We start from the raw sequence: 17,992 nt of genomic DNA, 5'->3' as shown, positions 1-17,992 counted from the left end.
AGGGCTTACAACCACCAGGTATTAAGGAAAATTTTACTTCCATAGGCCTTATGTGAGTCTGGATTAAAGACTCATATCATCTCTAAAAGAAACAATGCAGTACTAGAAAACATAATACCTGAAACCTGAGCATAAAATGTTGCTTTTTGTTGATCGGGTCCCTGCTACATCTACCCTAGTATTAGATGCTCTGTAGGGCAGTAACTCTGCAGGGTCATCAGACAAGGGACTTTTCCAGCCTTGCTGTCTGGTCTCATTTCAACTGGAAACTGAACCCAGGACCTTTTGGATGTAAAGCATGTGCTCTACCATCGTTTTGTGATTCCTCCCATTGCTCCATGTCCTGAGGCAGTGTATGCCACTAAATATCAATTGCTGGTGAAAAACAGCATTAAGGGAGGGGGAGAGGTTACCCTAAAGAGGCATATTAATAGGAACGCAGCCTGCCTCAGTAGGAGTTAGGAGTGGTAAATCTGCCTCAAATTTTAAATTTTCTACTCAGTATTTATTGACATAATGGCTTTATAAAATTGAGATATACAGCTACAGTTTGTATTTGAAGCTGTCTATTTTTATTATGGGTGAATAGCACTTTAACTTATGAAATTCTTTTAAAAAGCTAGAGAGCAATTTCTGTTTAGTTAACATTAAAAAAGAAACACAACAGCAACACCTTTTTGAGGACTTGGCATTCCTGGCAAACATGTGGTCAAAATTACGCCCTTGTCTGTATCTCGGAAACTTGTATTTTATTTAGTGCATAGTTTCAAAATGACCTGCGTCAAGTTCAGAGGAGGATGTAACGTGAACAATATGCAAGTAGATTCTTTATGCATGTGGGATAACAGATGTGTTTCTCCTGGAGATATTTGAAGGGTTTCTTGGCTTGTCTCATTTGATCTGTTGAAATAAACGCCGTTTTGTCTGGTGAATGACATGTTCTATCTTAAGTATATCGTGCAGAGTACTGCTGGCATCCTCTCTGGTTCCTGACCCCTTTTGAATGTGTTGCTCAATTTGTTGGGGGCTGGTGTAGTGTATCATAAGAAAAGTCAAGGAAAACAATCCCTTTAATTGTACGCTTATACAGTACTGCAAAAATGTTTAATTCAAACTTTTAACAGTAAGGATTACCTGCCTTTAGAGAAGACCCCCCCTCCCCGGGTTGCAACAGGAAACCACCTTTAAGGATTATCTGCTTCATTTCTGTATCAAGAGTGACTAAGTCCTATTTGAGTATTATCCCTCTCTCCCTAACAGAGCTCTTGGGTAAAATGGCATCGTAGTTTGAAATTGAAATGATGAGAGTTTGCAAAGCTTTTGGTCAAAACATATTCAGTGGAAGGGAAACACTTTCCAAAAAGTGTCTAATTTCCACAGATGTGGAAAGTATTATTATGGCTAGTGCCTAACGGTAGAATCTCACAACACACATACTTAGCAATCCTTGCCAAGGCTCTGATCTAAAGGCAATCTAAGGCCAATGGGGATTGTTCCCATTGGCTTTGTCGCCATTTAGCTGTGATTTTGGCAAGGCAGCCGGGTACTGTTTGGCAAAGTATTGAGGTAACTGTGGCTAATATAATCAGTACTTAGCAACACCTCCTTGGCCATCATATGCTTTTAGAAAAGGTCTATCAAGCATGGTTACAGTGCTTGTAGAAGGCGTTATAGAACGTGCAAACCCCAAGAGGTGAGTGTGATCACCACCTTGCTTAGAATTTCTCACTCTGCATGGTTTATCATGCACATCTATGCTTATTGATAGCACCTATATTTATATAAATATATCTACAGAAATACCTTTATATAAATACGTATGTGTACCTCTTACTGGTGTTCTTACATCATATTGGTAAACAATGAGATGATTTTTAGTGTAAATTGGCCTCTCAGGGTAACTTTATAGCAATTTGTACTACATCAGTTTAAGCAGGAAACATTAGTAAAGGAAAACAGCCATGCAGTGTAGAAGTGGGGGAAAAACTTGCGGTAATGGACAAGAAACCAATTTCCCACTGTGACACAGTGATACATATGGTCTCTTCAAAGCCACTCAGAACTAGCCCTTTGATAAATGAATTGCATGAACATCCCTACCATAATGATGTCACCATGCATACCTGTCTCGGTTCTTATTCTAACCTGTTGACCTAAGTGATCAAAATTAGGAATGCATGACCTTCTTTAGCTCATTTAAACAGGTTTGTCTGGCACTTATACTGCAAGGTATTAAGAGTCCACGGGTCTTGCTATTTTGTGTATCTTCTCTTTCTACTGTCAAGATACAAAATTTTCCTATGCAAATATCTTTCTCTCAACTATAGTGCAGTTGGTAGGTGGGCAGACCTTTTTCACTGGGATTCATAGTAACTTTCATTGATTTTTTTCATACTTTCCCAGGAGTTGGTCACCTCCATGAAGTATGAGCAGTTAATGATTAATTAGGACAATCAATAGATTAGGTAATGGCTTGGGGGGGGGGATAAATATTTGGCTGCGACCCTAAACACACTTGGTAGGGAGTAAAACTCATTGACTTTGCTGGGTAAAACATGCATAGGATTGTGCTGTTCATTGATCTAAAAGTTAAAATTGTCATATGCATGACAAGGTGTTTCTCTAGTAAATATGCATCTTGATATTTATTTTAAAATATTTTTCTATTGAAAGGTAACATAATTTCAATGCAAGTTATATAATATTGAAGACATATTCTGTAGTTTTACTTTCACTATATATTTTAGTATCCTATCAAGCAGGATTTTTTTTGATAACTAGACAAATTAAAACTAGGCATCACAATTCAAGAAGGACGGTTGACAAATGGGAAACAATTCAGTGGAGACCCAGAGGAATGACAAGCAGCCTTCTCCAACCTGATGGCCTCAAGGTGTTTTGAACTACAGCTCCCATCACCCCTGACCATTGGCCATGTTGGCAGGGGCTGATGGGAGTTGGAGTCCAACAACATCTGGAGTGGGCACCAGGTTGAAGAAGACGTGTCTAGAGGGCAAGTGGGGAGGAGTTGCAGGAAGCATGGAGCTTTTGCTGCGACCAAAAAGATTGAATGGAAATGTTGACAGTTTTCTAACATGAAAAAGGGTGTTAGGAAGAAGAGGGGAAAGCTTTTGTTTACTCTTTCTGCTATGGAAAAGGCAACAAGCAAATTGGCTTAATCTGCGGGACGAAAGGCTCACAGTGGATATTAAACATTTACTTGTCATAAGAGCAGTTTAGTTGTGTGAAAAACAGCCTGAAATAGTTGTAGAATCTTTCACCTTCGAAACTTCAAGGAAGAGCCTGAAGCGACTTAGTGTGTGTCCAGACTGTGCTCACCGTGTCTGTATGTCCAGAGTCTAGTTTATTTATTTAGCAAGATTTATATACCACTTGACTGTTAAAAAACCCTCTAAGTACAAAAAGAGTATAACATTAAAATTAGCAATAAAAACAATTAAAAACAAGAATAAAAAAATTCAAAAGAAAATTAAAATCAGCAATAAGTCAAAAAGGGGTTAAAGCACATGTGAACTTTTTTTGCTGCTGCATCACACTGTTTAGGCATGTGGTCTACAAAGAGCCCTAGAGCCTTTTCATTCACATGTACTGCTGGCAAGCCATATGCCCACATCTTATATTTATGCAGCTGTTTCTTTCTGCCTAAGTGTAGAACCTTACATTTATCCCAACTAAAATTCCTTTTGTTAGTTTTTGCCCAATTCTCCAATCTGTTAAGGTCATCTTGAATCCCACCTCTGGCATTAGCTTATGGCATTATTGGCCAGTAGGGCAATAGGGCATTGCAAACTTGCCCCTCGTCTGCTAATATTCCCTTTATGTGTGTCCAATTAGCTCTGCCTCCTTGCTACCTACCCTGTCTTGCAAATAATTTTGGAATATATATGAAAGTCAAAATTACTGCTGTTGCTAAATAAATGAGCAAAAATGAAATCTTCCAACAATGCTTGATGAGCATAACTTTGTTCTGATTGTGGAAACTGGGTTTCTGGGATACAGAATTTTGATTTGGGAGTGAAATGTAGTGAAAATCCAGTTGAATAAAGTGAAACAATCCCATTTAAATTGGTTTCACAATCCAAAAACTCAGACTGGCACTTATAACCTATCTTTCTGCAGTGGACTGCGGAAAACCACAGTCACGATTATTTTGTAAAATGTTAAATTTCATCAGTATCAGGGACTTAACTCTGTTCAGCAGCTGTCTAGAAAAGCTTCAGATTGCAAAACCCAAGGATTCCAAATCTATTCCTTGCACTCTTTTATCATCCTTATGTATCTGTATTCCCCACTTTATCAGAACAAAGCTCATCTTATGTGTTGTCTGTCACGTCCAGAATCCAAAATTCAAAAGAACAGAAGAGGCCCTGTTAATGTTGCTTCTGAACAATCTGCCCTGCTACATCTAACCTATGGCTTTACTGGAAACATCTGGACATCGCTTTTGTTGTTTAAAGCCTTTGAGAAGCCCTGCCTTACTTGAATGGTGACCCTTTGGTGAAAAGAATGCATTGGGCCCACAGAATGAAGGAAGGATATAAAACAGATTCAAAACTCTTTGGGGGCCAACCTTGCTAGTTACTTACAACTTGTGAAGTTAAAACTTATTGTACTAACATATATGGAGTTCTTAATTAGACAGATGTATTCTTTGCAAAACAGATAACAAATTACCGGTAATCGAAGTAGAGGTGAATTAGGGTGGGTTGATATGGGAGCTTTCAATCTCTGTCCATAGCCAGAAATTGTGTGCTGCTGCTGGTGAACTTGGGTTGAGAAGTCCCTTAAACCCAGCAGGATGGGGATGGGGGAGTTCAGTATGTGCATCTAGGGGCAGAACCTATGGAAAACACTCTGTTAATCCAAGGCGGGTTCTTGGGACTACCTGGGCCACCTCCCTCACTGCCTAGCTCCATGCCCTCTTTGCTTGCCTGCAGAGATGTATTGCCCTGGCCCACCCCAGCTACGGAAGGCACATGTCTGATAGTTAAGTCTTTACTGACAAAAGAAGCACTTGCAGCAACTCTTGTGGTGCTCTAGATGCACACGTGCACACATGCCACTAAGCAACAGTCCACCACAGATCTGCGCCCTGTGGAGCAATTGTAGTAACAGTGAGACCCCACCCCACCTGCCAGCTTATATAACCCTCCCCTGATGGTTGTGTGCCTACAACCTGAGACTTCTCCTGCACGGAAGTCGTCACTACTCTTCCTGCTTCAAGCCCTTCCTGGTTTTAGGGTTAGGGTGAGGAGATTGTCTTATAGAAGGCAAGCTGGCTCACTGCGGGACAGCTGCAAGAGTAATTCTGGCTATACACAATTTACACCTATAAGCACAACCCTTGGAACCAAGCCCTCATGTTATTATGCAAGTTGCCTGTTGTATACACGTTATGTTGAGAAACCTGTCCTTGTGAATTGTCTGTCAAACTTGGCAGCATCACAAGTGCAACTATTCTAGTGGAGAATGACACTTGGTAGGTGGGTAGCCAGTAGTCACAACCTAGTATGCTTTCTAATATGGAAACTGGTTAGGATGACTTACTTGAAAGGAGGTGAGGCAACAGTTCTATACAGAGATGGTGGGAGCCATGCCTTGATCAAAAAAGGTGGTGATGACCTTGAGCAATTGGTCTTAGATACTATTTCAGTGCTGTGACCCAGTCTCCTGACCTGGTTACCGGCATATAGCTATCAGATGAGCATGACATACCTTAGGCTTAGTTCCAGTGAGATCAGATATAGGTAGAAATGCACTGCCAGCCTTCCAGACGTTGCTCCAGAATGTGTCCATGGGCATCTCAAATTGGTTCCATGTGATCTCTTAAGTCCTATAGAGCAAACGGAAACATCTTTATGCACAAAGGAACAAACATACTGTATGTACCTAAAGGCTACATAGTTAAAGATGCCTTCATTTTTACTTGGGTACCCTAGTGTGATGCTAGAGCTCAGCTTGCCCATGGTTTCCATATCTTTGAAATGCAGGTTGCAATGCCTTCCCCCTGCATGCTTTCAACTGGCATTGAGAGGTTTAATCCATTATTGTGTGTAAAGGGCTTTAAGGCCCTGGGTTGGGTAGAAAGTGCTATTTAAGAGCTTAGTGGTGCTATTATTAAAGCAGTTTATGGAGCTTACAGTCATTGACTACAAGGCTGAAAACAAGTCTATACTCAGTGGCAAATTTCAGTTTGTTCAAGAAAGACTGGTCCTCCTGCTGTGCTGTTATCTGCCTGGCATTGACTTGTTTTGAATATATGTACCTTACAAGAACTGTTGGAAATGAAATTAGCTCTTTAAACACAGGGAACTTCAAGTTTTTTCAGGAAGCTTCCCCTTTTCTTAAATATAGCTGAGATCACACAATATCCTGACAAAGAATCTTTTCCCAAGATGAACTGGGTAATGGCACATGGAGGTAAGTGCAAGTAGTCATATTGGGTGAATTACAGAATTGCTGTAAGGCTCCAAACTCCAAGTAAAAGATCCCGTGTTGAGGGTTAGTTCTCTAAAATCAGATATTCAGACAACATGCAACTGACATTTACGGTAAAATCATTGTTGATTTTTTAAGGAGTTGGATTATATTTTCTAGGTGGATGCCTTTATAATAAGGAGATTTAGCAAAACTTAGGTTGTTCCTGCTTTGTGAGTTTTCTCTACAATAATGAAAAATGGCAGTGAGATGCTTGCAGTTGCAGACATTACATGTCTGTACACAACAACTGGGCTTAACATAGTGCAGTTGGAATTTAAATGTTCTCAGTTTGCACTCCACCCCCCAGCTGTCAGGACAGAACTATATGGGAAGGCAACAAATCTGAGCATTTAGACATTAATATATCCCAATGCATGGAGGGAGAAGAAGCAGGAGTTTCATTTTTTAAAGCAACATGGGTGAGGAGAGCAGAACCCTCCCTGTAGCGTTTCATGAACAACTTTAGTACAGGAAGTGTTTTTGGTTGGGAGAAAAGAGAGAGTGCCTGTGGAGAGGTAAAGAGTCTGTGGGTTAGTGTTATCCTTTTCACTCCTATCCTTTATCGCACCTGCATGTGTACTCACTATGAAACCAGCTGGCCTATCCACTGGAAAAGTTGGTTTGTCACATACTCTGGGACTCATGCAGCCCTGCAAATGTCCAGTCTGTCTAGGGAAGGCAGCTGATGAAGAGACAGGATCCCTGCACCTTTAACAGTGGTCGTGTAAGCTACACCTGCTGAAATGGCAGCATATTAGTTAAAGGTGCAGGAGTGCTGACCTCTTTTTCATCATGCCACCCTAAGTGTCTGCAACACATAGCATTATTTTTGAGCCAAAGAGCCTTAAGTTCAGATATTTCGTTTAGTGAGGCTTCTTTGTTGTTGTTGTTGTTGCTTTCTTCAAAGGGACTTTCAGAGGTGTGATTTCCTTAGTAATCTCAGTGCTTTTTGCATGTCACCAACATGTTGATTGAGAGACATGCCAGGCATCCAAAGCATATCTGCACAAGAGACTAAAGCTAGTTTCATAGTCATTCCCTTGTCCTAGGAAACTTCGCATTTCACTCAACTAACAATTTCCAGTAGACTTTGGGAGAGACTCTGATGGTTAAAGAGATATAAAACTGGTGTTTGATGGTTTTATATGCCTGTACAAGTCAGGTCAAATGTGCTGCTTGCTTTTAGTTCATTTCTACCATTCTAGCAATAGCTCCCAAGCTGCTGTCATGACAGGTACTATTTCTTTAAGATATTGCCTATTTTACTACCAGGTTTTCAGCTACTATGCTGAGGAACCTATGGGCCAATTCTCCGCACATTTACTTGGAATAGGTTCTCCAGGGCTTACTTCAAAATAAGTGTGAGTGGAATTACCACTTAGAAAACATGTACGTGATGGAGGAGAAATTCAATTTGTTTCCACTCAAAGGCAAGGCTAACCTAATTCATACCCTGAAACACAGCCATCTTGAAATTCACACTTCTTTGAATTTTGCAATGCAGTTCTCCGCCGAAGCAATATGTACAGAAATGCTTATAATTGCCGTAAAGTGTGCATATATTAGTGGAAATAATATACAAAATTGCATTAAATTAGGGGAAATTGTTTTGCAAAAAATGTGATATCAGGGCAAATTGCATAGAAAAATGTGTATTAGGGGAAACTCACACTAAAATGCTGATAAATTTTCATGAGGATTTTTTTTTTAATGCAAAGACTGGAAAATGAGATAACCTGAAATTGAGATTCTCCCACGCTCACTTTATAGTTAATCACACTGATCTCTGTGGCCTTACTTTTGAGAAATCATGCACCTTGCTTGGTCCAGAAGCACCCTAAACCTCAGTTTCTGGTCTGTAAAAATGAGAATGACTGTAATCTACCACAATGGTAGCAAGATAGCTGCTGTAACCAACAAGCAGAAATTAATGCACTGAAGGAATGTTGCCTATTTTCCATCCCATCTCAAATGACATCTAACTTTGTGGTGAGACAAAGGGAACCAATGCAAAGTTTCCCATGTTCCTGCATGAAACTCAGGTATTTGCTTGGGAAAGAATGCATGAAGGGAGGCAGTCTGGAACTGGTAAATGGTATTGGGAGAAGGAGGACTGAAGCTACACAGAACCACCACCAGAAGTGTGTATTCAATGGGCCTTTCCGTAGTTAAGAATAAATTCTATGTATTATAAGATGGGACATCCGGCATAATGACTAAGACTTAAATTGCCCTATAACATCTTCAGATTGTTTCCTCCTTCTGTCATGGTGTAGAATCATAACATATGTTTCTGATGCAGCTGCAGTATTTGCCACCACAAATGCCTATGACTCCCTCCTCGCTTCCCTCTGGATTCTCATGTTCTGCTTACCATATGGATCTCCCACTTGCTTCAATTTCCATTCTGCTTTTATAAAATAGCTCTTGAGTATAGAAGATTGCCTTAAAAATGTGCAGTGTGCTTCACATTTTATCTGCTCTTTTAAAAATTATTTTAAAGCTAGCAGCTGTACTTTTTTCCTCCTCTTTGGTCAATACTTGATTTGCTACTTCCTAATCTACTGTTTCAGATTAGGCATGCAAGGATGTCCTGGTTTAAAATTCATTTACAGTACTATTCAGCTGGGTAGTATTCAGCTAAAGGCTCACCCCCACTTACTTTTTGCCCTGTGCTTCCCAGGCACAGGTCCACCCTTTCCCAGTCCTTGTCCAAGAGCTTTTTCTTTTTGCCCTGCCACTTTCCCCAGGAAACCCAATCTGCACCACTGACTTGGAGCAAAGAGCCATTCAGGTTTTCTTTGACTTGCTGTTTGCTTTCATGGGGGAAGTGGCGGGGGAAAGAAAAGTGCTTGGACAAGGACATGGAAAGCCCAGACCTGTGCCTAGAAACATGGAGCAAAGTTAAGTGTGGATGAGCCCTAAGTTTTATTTGGAATAGACCCATTGAAATGAATGAACATGACTAAGTAGGCCCATTAATTTCAGTGGATCTAATTTGCCCTTTATGTAGAACTCAGTGGTTTAATCAACATTAATACATCCATGTAATTTGCACTTAAAAATCCAGCAATATCTTAACCACTTCAGGCTTGGCAGAGAGATATTAATAGTGGAGTTCTTATGCATGTCATTGTCTACTCAGAAGTAAGTCCTTGAGTTCAATAAAACTTACTCCCAGGGAATACAATTACAACATAAGATTGAGCAAGAAAATACGTTCTTTAGGAAGCCATGGGCAGTGTAGCCATACCTGCCACGGTTTCCAGTTAGAAAAACAGAGAATGAGTTCTGTTGCTCTTCAGCCCCATTGGGTATAACCACCTTTGTTTACCTACATTAATTTTCTTTTTTTTAAAAAAAAGTCTGTGCATGTGCAGCCATGTTAAAAAATGGTATCTAAAATCGAAAATTGGAGATGAAAAGAGTGGTGGCGCCTGATAGACTTGGCACAAGGCTACTTTTAAAATCAGCTGTGTCTCTGCCAAAGCACGGAATTGACAGGTATGTATAGCTGCATTCCTAGACTACAATTCTGCTCTCTGAAGAGTGATGGGGTCTGTGCACGAGACCACTAGATTCTTAGAAAGATTATAATACAGTGCATACATCTGTATGTATAATGGTCGATTCCTAACAAGGGGCCCTGAAATTGCACCAAAGACTACTTACTTGCTGCATTCTGAGTTTTTACAAACATGGGTGAAAACATGCTTTCAAGGCCCTTCCTACAACTTTTATTATTACTTGTCAGCTATATACTTAATTTTTTTGAAAATAAATAAATCTATATTTCCACAAGCCTGTCATCCTAACACTGGCAGGATGTGTTATGGCGTTGCACCTTCCTTACAGACATGTTACTCGAAAGCAAGTTGTAAATTCTTCTGCTATAACTCCATAAAAACCTCTGAAGTGGTTAATAGTGTTGCAACTTGGAGATTCTTCCTATCCCTCTAAATCCATGTATGAATCTGGCATGTTGAAGAGCTGAGGAAAAATAATTGAGAGATTGTTGTGTCCCTTGATTCAGCAGCAGTTTTATAGATAAAAGACAAATCTCCAGGTTTCAGCTTGGCAACTCTAGTAGTAAATGTTCTTAATGACATTTTATATTGCAGTCCAGAGGGAGGGAAAGAAGGTGGCTTTCTTGAGGTTGCACTGTAATAAACCACACAAATTTTACGAGGGGAGCCTTTCCTTGTTACTAATCCTAGTAGAGCTGTACAAAATAGAGCTTAGACGGACAATGCACCAGGTGGCAGTCATTTGACCTTACCTAAAGTAGTGCAACACTTAATTGTTCAGCTGATTAGCATAAAGAAGTGTGCTAAGAAGGGATTGCGGCAGAGAGAAGATGGGCGTTTGGTATGCCTCAAAAGAGAGTCTGGAATCATGTACAGTGTGTAGTATTGGGGTACTTTTTATGAGGCAAATGTTTAAAAGTGCACCTTTTAAGAATGATATATTTACTGGCGTTCCTAATTGGGGAACGGATGCTGCTTTAGGAGTCAGAGGGTGGAGTGTCAGATTAGTAGAGATGGCACACACATGAGGCAGGATAAAGTGCCCACCTCAGATGGCAGAAGTGCAAAAGGCAGCGCTCCGCCACCATGGGGGAGATGTGTGGTGTTGCTGTTCGTCTCCCCTACCCATGGGCAGAGAAGCCTAGTGGGCAGCAATGCTCTGAGGGGCACCCTGACTCCCATCAAGCTCAGCAAGAACTGGGGTGTGACTGTCAGAAGTGGGGGGATGCAGTGGGGGAGCAGAAGGCAGCATTTCCCGTTTTGCCTTTGGTAGCTAAATGGGATGGGCCACCCCTCCAGATATCTTCTAATCTCAGAGCTCTTGATTCCTTTGTGCTCTGCAGCTGAGCAGATTACGCTGGCTCTCTCAATAAGCCAAGGCAAGCTAAGGCTCCTCCTGTACCCTTACAGTTGTGTGGAAGTAGGAAATTTTTGAAAGCTGCATGCAGCTTCTCATACAGAGGTGAGTGAAGCTAAATCAGCTGAAATGCTTTTGTCTTTCCCATTGTTAAAGGTAGAGGTATACTTGTCCCTTTTGCAACTAGTCGTCCTACCTTGTGGGTGTGAAGTAACCAGGATAATAAAATTTCTAGCAGCATTTTTGCCGAGTTTTCTAATATATGTTTGGGCCAAGCAGGGACTTACTGAATTTTGTTATTAACATTTTAAAATGTGAAGTACAGTAGTTACATATATACAAGCAACAACCAGTGTGCTTTTCTTTCCCATTATTAAGGAACAATACAAAACAGCAGCAAAAATCCACATTGCAGTGCTGTGGAATGAAGTATAATAATGATAGTAATTATAATAATTATAATAATAATAATAAATAATAAATTTAAGCTGTAAACACTGGCTGCATCTAAGTTCCGTCTTTCACCTCTTTTTCTGACTGGGGCAAAGGAAACCTAATGTAATCAAACAGCTATGTTGGAAGCCGACGGTACATATTTACCTCCTGCCACAAATTTATGGTGAGAGCAGCTAGTTATGACTTAATCTTTTTGTTTCCTGCCTTTATTTCTGCATGTAAAGAAGCCGAAAGTGAGGGGAGGGTGTGAAGGCAGTGGGGCTGGGCTGCAGTTTCCTGACAGAAAATGCTTGAAATGTGTTCAGCTTGTCTCAGAATTAGAAAGATTATGGCTCATAGTGTGAGAATTTGTAAGGATCTGTGTTCTTTTTAGAAAGGATTATGTTGTGCATCTGTATTTTTTTATCTTTTTGTGTGGATGTTGTGCCATATTCAGCATTGTAATTATAGTTAATGTAGTCTTTGCTTGAAGACAGGGTTATCTAAAGAGCTGCTGTGAGGGAATAATCTGCTATTTAAAGAATGTCTAGTTCAGGGATTGTCAGTCTGTTTGGAACAGTGGGCGTATTATGAATTTTGTGAAGGTGGGAGCACTTGTCCCAAAATAGCTGCTTTGGGGTGGGAGTTGTGGCCACAACAAACAAACACTCACAACAATCGTATGCTTTTGATGGTCTCTCATCCTGGAGACCATTAACCAAATTATGACAGGCAGGAGAAACGGCCAACCAGGGAATAATGTGGATGGCAAATAGAAAATTGGAAGTTTTGCTAGCAGATAGGGCCTGGCTATGGAAGTAGCTAGGTACGCTTAGAGATTTGGTAGGCAGGATAAACCTGTTTAATTTTCTGAGGAAAAGGTCCCCAAAAGAGGATAGAGGTACTTTTACAGGAGGAGTAAAAGTGGAAAGCCCCATTCTAGGAGGAGATAATTTTGATAGAAACACTTCTGTTGTGGATAATTAAAAGTAAAATTCTTCTTTCAACCTGAAACAGCATTTTTTACAGAAAATAAGTACTATGCTTTTAATTGTGACACTTCCACGCTTTTTATCCCTCTTTGAGTGCTACTTAATAAAAGTACAGTTTTCATTTCCATCATGCCCCAGCTTTAATTTACACCTAGGTGAGGGAATAAGTAGTCACAGGGAGCTTCAGTATCAAGAGTCCTTGTAAGTTTATATTTTACCTTAACACATGTGGAGAATCCCTGAATTCTTTGTTGTTTTAGGCAGGGAATGGCCAAGATTAAATCAACCCAATCATGTTGCCCTGCTCCCATCTTCACTGAGTGTGTCACTATGCTTACTAAAGGAGGTCAGCTACATTTTTCTTTCTGGTCCTGATTGTGGATATCATACAGTGTTGATTTTACACATGTACACCCATTGATGTTGTTGCTTCTAATGGCATTAGGGAACATTTCTCAGTACCAGGAAAAATATACAAGGTAGTCACACCACACTCACTCTCGTTTCACAGAAATTGCTTATATTGCACTGTAACTCTCTTTCTAGCAGGCCTGGAGACTTACTTTCAACAAAAATGGTTTAAGAGTGCCAATTGTGGATTCATAATTAAATTTTGAGCAAGTCCACCACATATGTAAATCTGTGCCAGGGATTAAGCAACCTCTCTAGCATAATGGTGGAGTAATGTACTGATGGTATATTATGCGTACAGGCATAATGTGCCATCAGTGTTAGAAACTGAGATATGAAAGCTAGAAGCTAAATGGCACCTTAAATGTAAGTTATGGGCACTGCAACCGAGTATCTAAACACACTTTTTATAAAAAGAATACAAAGCTGAAAATGAATGGACTGCAGCTAAAATGTTTCCAGTTACAGATAGGTAGCCGTGTTGGTCTGCCATAGTCAAAATAAAAAAATTCCTTCCAGTAGCACCTTAAAGACCAACTAAGTTAGTTCTTGGTATGAGCTTGGTATGAAGAAGTGTGCATGCACACGAAAGCTCATACCAAGAACTAACTTAGTTGGTCTTTAAGGTGCTACTGGAAGGAATTTTTTTATATTGCAGCTAAAATGTTTGTTCATCATCATCATCAATCTTTATTACGGTCCAGAGACCCAGTAAATCGTTACAAAGCAATACACAATTCATACAGCCTACCCCCAGGTTAAATAAGCATTTTGTTCAGAATATAGGGATCATTGGTTCTTGCAACCACTGATAAAAACTTTGTCACTGCTAATGTTCTAGCATTTGTCCGGTCTTTCAATAGGAACATGACATAGTGAGCCTCTGATTTTCCCGGGAAAGGTACCAGCAAGGGTAGTATCAGTTCAGCCCTGGCTTGCTCATATTTTGCACAGTGTAACAAAATATGTTTTATGGAATTGATGTCTTGAGCACACGAGCAAAGTCTGTCCTGGTAGGGAACTACTCTCAACCTACCATCCAACATTGCAGAAGGAAAGACGTTTATCTGGCTTTGGTGAAAAGCCTTCGATAGTTTGGTACTGTCAGGTTTTTAATGTAAGATGTTAACTTAAAGACATGCCCATATTGTACTCCTACTGCCAGCGGACTACAGACTGCGTGTGATCGAGATCGCAAGTCACTGTGTGCATTATCCCATAACCTTTGCTTTAACGTTAATTTTTCACATGGTCTAGTCCTCATCTGGAGACTACAAAACTGCGGCTGGAAGTGGGGAGCCAGAAAAATGTACTCCTTTCCTTCCAGCAGTTCCAGTTTTAATCTGAAATCTTAGGCATAGTACTGCGCCCAGAGCTCAGAAACTGCTCACATAAATGAAATTCCCTGTCATGAAACGTGCCTAAAACAATGGGAGTTTCGAACGTTGTGTATCATCTGTAGACAACCTTTATCATACCTTCTTGAATTTGTTTAGATGCTGTAGTGATTATAGGTTTATTCCAGTAAGCTTTCCAAACATCATCTTCAAATTCTATGTTCAAATCAGTTTTCCATACCTGTTGGAGGTTAAACATACCGTCTCCATCTATATCAAATACCAGTAGATGGGGGTCAGGTGCTTTTAAACTAGATTTTCTGAAGCAGTTTACTCTTGGTATTGTTTGTAAGGATTTTCTTTATTTTAAAGGCTAGTACCCATGTTACATTTCCCATTTTATGACCCTTCCACATTAGAACTGCAGGTGACCCTACATGGGGTCCCAGCTAAGTTGTTCAGACTGCTTAGCTTCACTGTGACTGCAGCATCATGTGCCTTGGACATGCATTAAGAGACTGTGCCCTGGTTTTAGTGACTCTGCTGGAACTACTGCAAATATGAATGTTCTGGACTGGTGATGTACATTTAAAGTTTCCCTTGAGAATTGCCTGCTTTAGAACTAGGCATTACTTCAGTACAGTGGTACCTCAGGTTAAGTACTTAACCTGTACTTCTGAAGCAAAGTTCTTAACCTGAAGCACTATTTCTGGGTTAGCAGAGTCTGTAACCTGAAGCATATGTAACCTGAAGCGTATGTAACCCATGGTACCTCGGGTTAAGTACTTAATTCGTTCCGGAGGTCCGTTCTTCCGGAGGTACAGTGGTACCTCGGGTTAAGTACTTAATTCGTTCTGGAGGTCTGTTCTTAACCTGAAACTGTTCTTAACCTGAAGCACCACTTTAGCTAATGTGGCCTCCTGCTTCTGCCGCGCCGCTGGAGCACGATTTCTGTTCTCATCCTGAAGCAAAGTTCTTAACCTGAAGCACTTTTTCTGGGTTAGCGGAGTTTGTAACCTGAAGCGTATGTAACCTGAAGCATATGTAACCTGAGGTACCACTGTAGCACATTTGAATCCCTTATTTGGGATTTCTGACACCTTTTCCCTTACCAAAAGCAGCCGTAGCCGTACCATTTTCTTTCTGAAAATCGACCCCTCCCCCAGCTGTTGTTTATATCATTATTAAAATGACATCTATTTTGGCCAGTAAGGAGTAATTGTTCCTGATTTAAGGCTACAAAATAGGAATAGTAGGAATAATAGCATAGTATAGAACTGTGGGGTCTCTTCAATTAATAAAGAAAACAGATTAGCATTCCTTAAAAAGAAAAGAGGAACTAGAATACGAGACATGAGGCCTTTGGCAATTCTCCATCTCACTTTACATCCGCCGTGATGGATATGCTGTCATGAAAGTGACTGCATTGCATATTTGGGGATGGCTAAACCTTGGAATATGATTTCTTCAGAAAAAACAGACTTGGCAGAGTGGAAGACTGGAATATAAGCCTTCTCATGTGAAGTTCCACTCACCCTCTTACTTTAAAATTATGGACATGAGTATGCATTACAGAAGACTCCAGAGTTTCTGTCCACTAAAAGACACCTATATGCTGTATTACTGATATTTAATTCATTGAAGGTCCTAGGGTGCTATGCTTATAGGGTGCAGGTAGGCTTATGGATAGTGACGCGGGTGGTGTTAAACCACATAGCCTAGGACTTGCCAGTTGGAAGGTCGGCGGTTCGAATCCCTGCGGCGGGGTGAGCTCCCTTTGCTCGGTCCCTGCTCCTGCAGTTCAAAAGCACAAAGTGCAAGTAGATAAATAGGTACTGCTCTGGCGGAAAGGTAAACGGCGTTTCCGTGCGCTGCTCTGGTTTGCCATGCTGGCCACATGACCTGGAAGCTGTACACTGGCTCCCTCGGCCAATAAAGCGAGATGAGCGCCGCAACCCCAGAGTCGGTCATGACTTGACCTAATGGTCAGGGGTCCCCTTAGGCTTATGGATGAAAATATTTTTCTTTCTCAGGTGTGGGTAATGCACTGAATTTTTCAGTTAGCAGCTGGTGGGTGGAGGGTAGCAATCTTTTACCTAGATTTCAGAGCACTCGTGGAGAACTTGAAAATGGAATCCAGGTGCCTTTATGCATTCCTTCCTGTAAGCCAGATTCTATCCCATTCCGGCATTCCAGCCTTTAGCATGCTTGTCCTCACCCTAGTGTCACCTCTGTAATAACTTAGCATTAACAACCTGTGGTTGTGGAGCCCCTGGCATTCCTCATGACAAGGCATGCGATAGCTTGGAGAAAAGCATTGGAGCTACAGTTGTGTGTGTGCACATTCAGATAGGGGGAAACAGAGGCTCTGGTTGCTCCGCTGCAAGGTTCTCTAGGTTTTGTGACTTCACAGGACAGAATAGACTAGGTAATGTTTAGTAATTGTACTGTGTCTTTTGAAAACAATTATATGTGTGAAAAAATCAAAGTGGATTGTCTACTTTTCTTGGGACAGTCTCATGAATGGGATCCAACTGTGATCTCAGACTTTTATTTTACTGGAAAAACAAGAAGGGATATTAATTTCTTGACTTAAGGTCCACATTTTCCTCCCTGTGAACTAGTGCTTTTGTCCTTTCCCTAATAAATTGATAATTGCCTAGAACTGCACAAAGTTGTTGATGACTATTTTTTGTATTCGTGGCTATTGCCTTATAAATGTCAGCTGATGAGGACAGAGGTGTTGCTTGCTGTTTCACATACATTTCTGAAACTATTGAACATGTAGCATGCCAAAGACCCCTACCTTTTCTTTTAATCATTACGTAAGTCTTGTCCATTAAAAATTCATCACTTACCCATTTTAATAACGTTGTACACTACTGAGGTAGAAAACATTTTCCAGCTCGAGGTTCCCATTCCCTTGTGGGAAACCTTCAAAGGGCCAAAACTGACAAAATTGGATGAAGCAATGAACATAAATGTTAAATTTGTACAGTAAGCTAATCTGTATACTCTCACACATCTACTTCTAACTTCCAAGCAAGCAGGCAGGCAGGCAAGCAAGCAGAGTTATCAAAGTTCAAGGACACATTTGAGTTAGGCAAAAACACATTGGAACAAGGGGGTGGTGGCCTGGGGAGAGCTCTGAAGGCTTGATAGGCCTCAGGGGGCTTGATTTGGCCCCCATCCTTGATGTTGACGTTCAGTACACCCGGTGTCACCTGGATAAGGCCACATTCACACACCATATATTTAAAACACTGATATCATTTTTAAAAAGTTATTGTTTCCACCAAAGAATTCTGGGAATTGAAGTTTGTTAATGGAGCTGCGGCCCCTATCCCCCTCACAGAGCTACAGTTCCCAGATTCCTTGTGAAGAGGGAGTGATCGTTAATCCACTCTGAGAATCATGATAGAAGTTGCTAGA

The 17,992-nt window shown here is 40.7% G+C and overlaps 1 protein-coding gene and 1 long non-coding RNA gene across 5 annotated transcripts in view; one reads left to right on the top strand and one right to left on the bottom strand.

The window, feature by feature from the left end:
* The window catches only part of MYLK (myosin light chain kinase), a 181,723-nt gene that overhangs the window by 26,130 nt on the left and 137,601 nt on the right, over window positions 1–17,992 (top strand). The window contains exon 1 of one of the 2 annotated variants that reach the window (XM_081188193.1): window positions 11,354–11,490. The exons of the other annotated variant lie outside the window; for it this stretch is intronic. The gene's annotated coding sequence lies outside the window, so the exon portion shown is untranslated. Of the gene's footprint in view, window positions 1–11,353; window positions 11,491–17,992 lie in introns of those variants that run through there. 2 annotated transcript variants of the gene reach the window in all.
* Window positions 588–17,646, bottom strand: LOC308584321. 3 transcript variants are annotated; one of them, XR_014006769.1, is made up of 3 exons: window positions 17,419–17,646; window positions 5,737–5,854; window positions 588–1,027 (listed from the first exon to the last, which is right to left on the bottom strand). It is a non-coding gene; the product is annotated as an uncharacterized lncRNA (long non-coding RNA). The 3 variants fall into 3 exon arrangements; XR_014006770.1 differs by lacking the exon at window positions 17,419–17,646 and adding an exon at window positions 13,031–13,135; XR_014006771.1 differs by lacking the exon at window positions 17,419–17,646 and adding an exon at window positions 11,986–12,184.

This window comes from Podarcis bocagei (genome assembly GCF_964188305.1).
Source record: "Podarcis bocagei genome assembly, chromosome: 1".
Classification (NCBI taxonomy): domain Eukaryota; kingdom Metazoa; phylum Chordata; class Lepidosauria; order Squamata; family Lacertidae; genus Podarcis; species Podarcis bocagei.
Note: the sequence above shows the minus strand (reverse complement) of the source record. Positions and strands in the feature narration are given on the sequence as shown.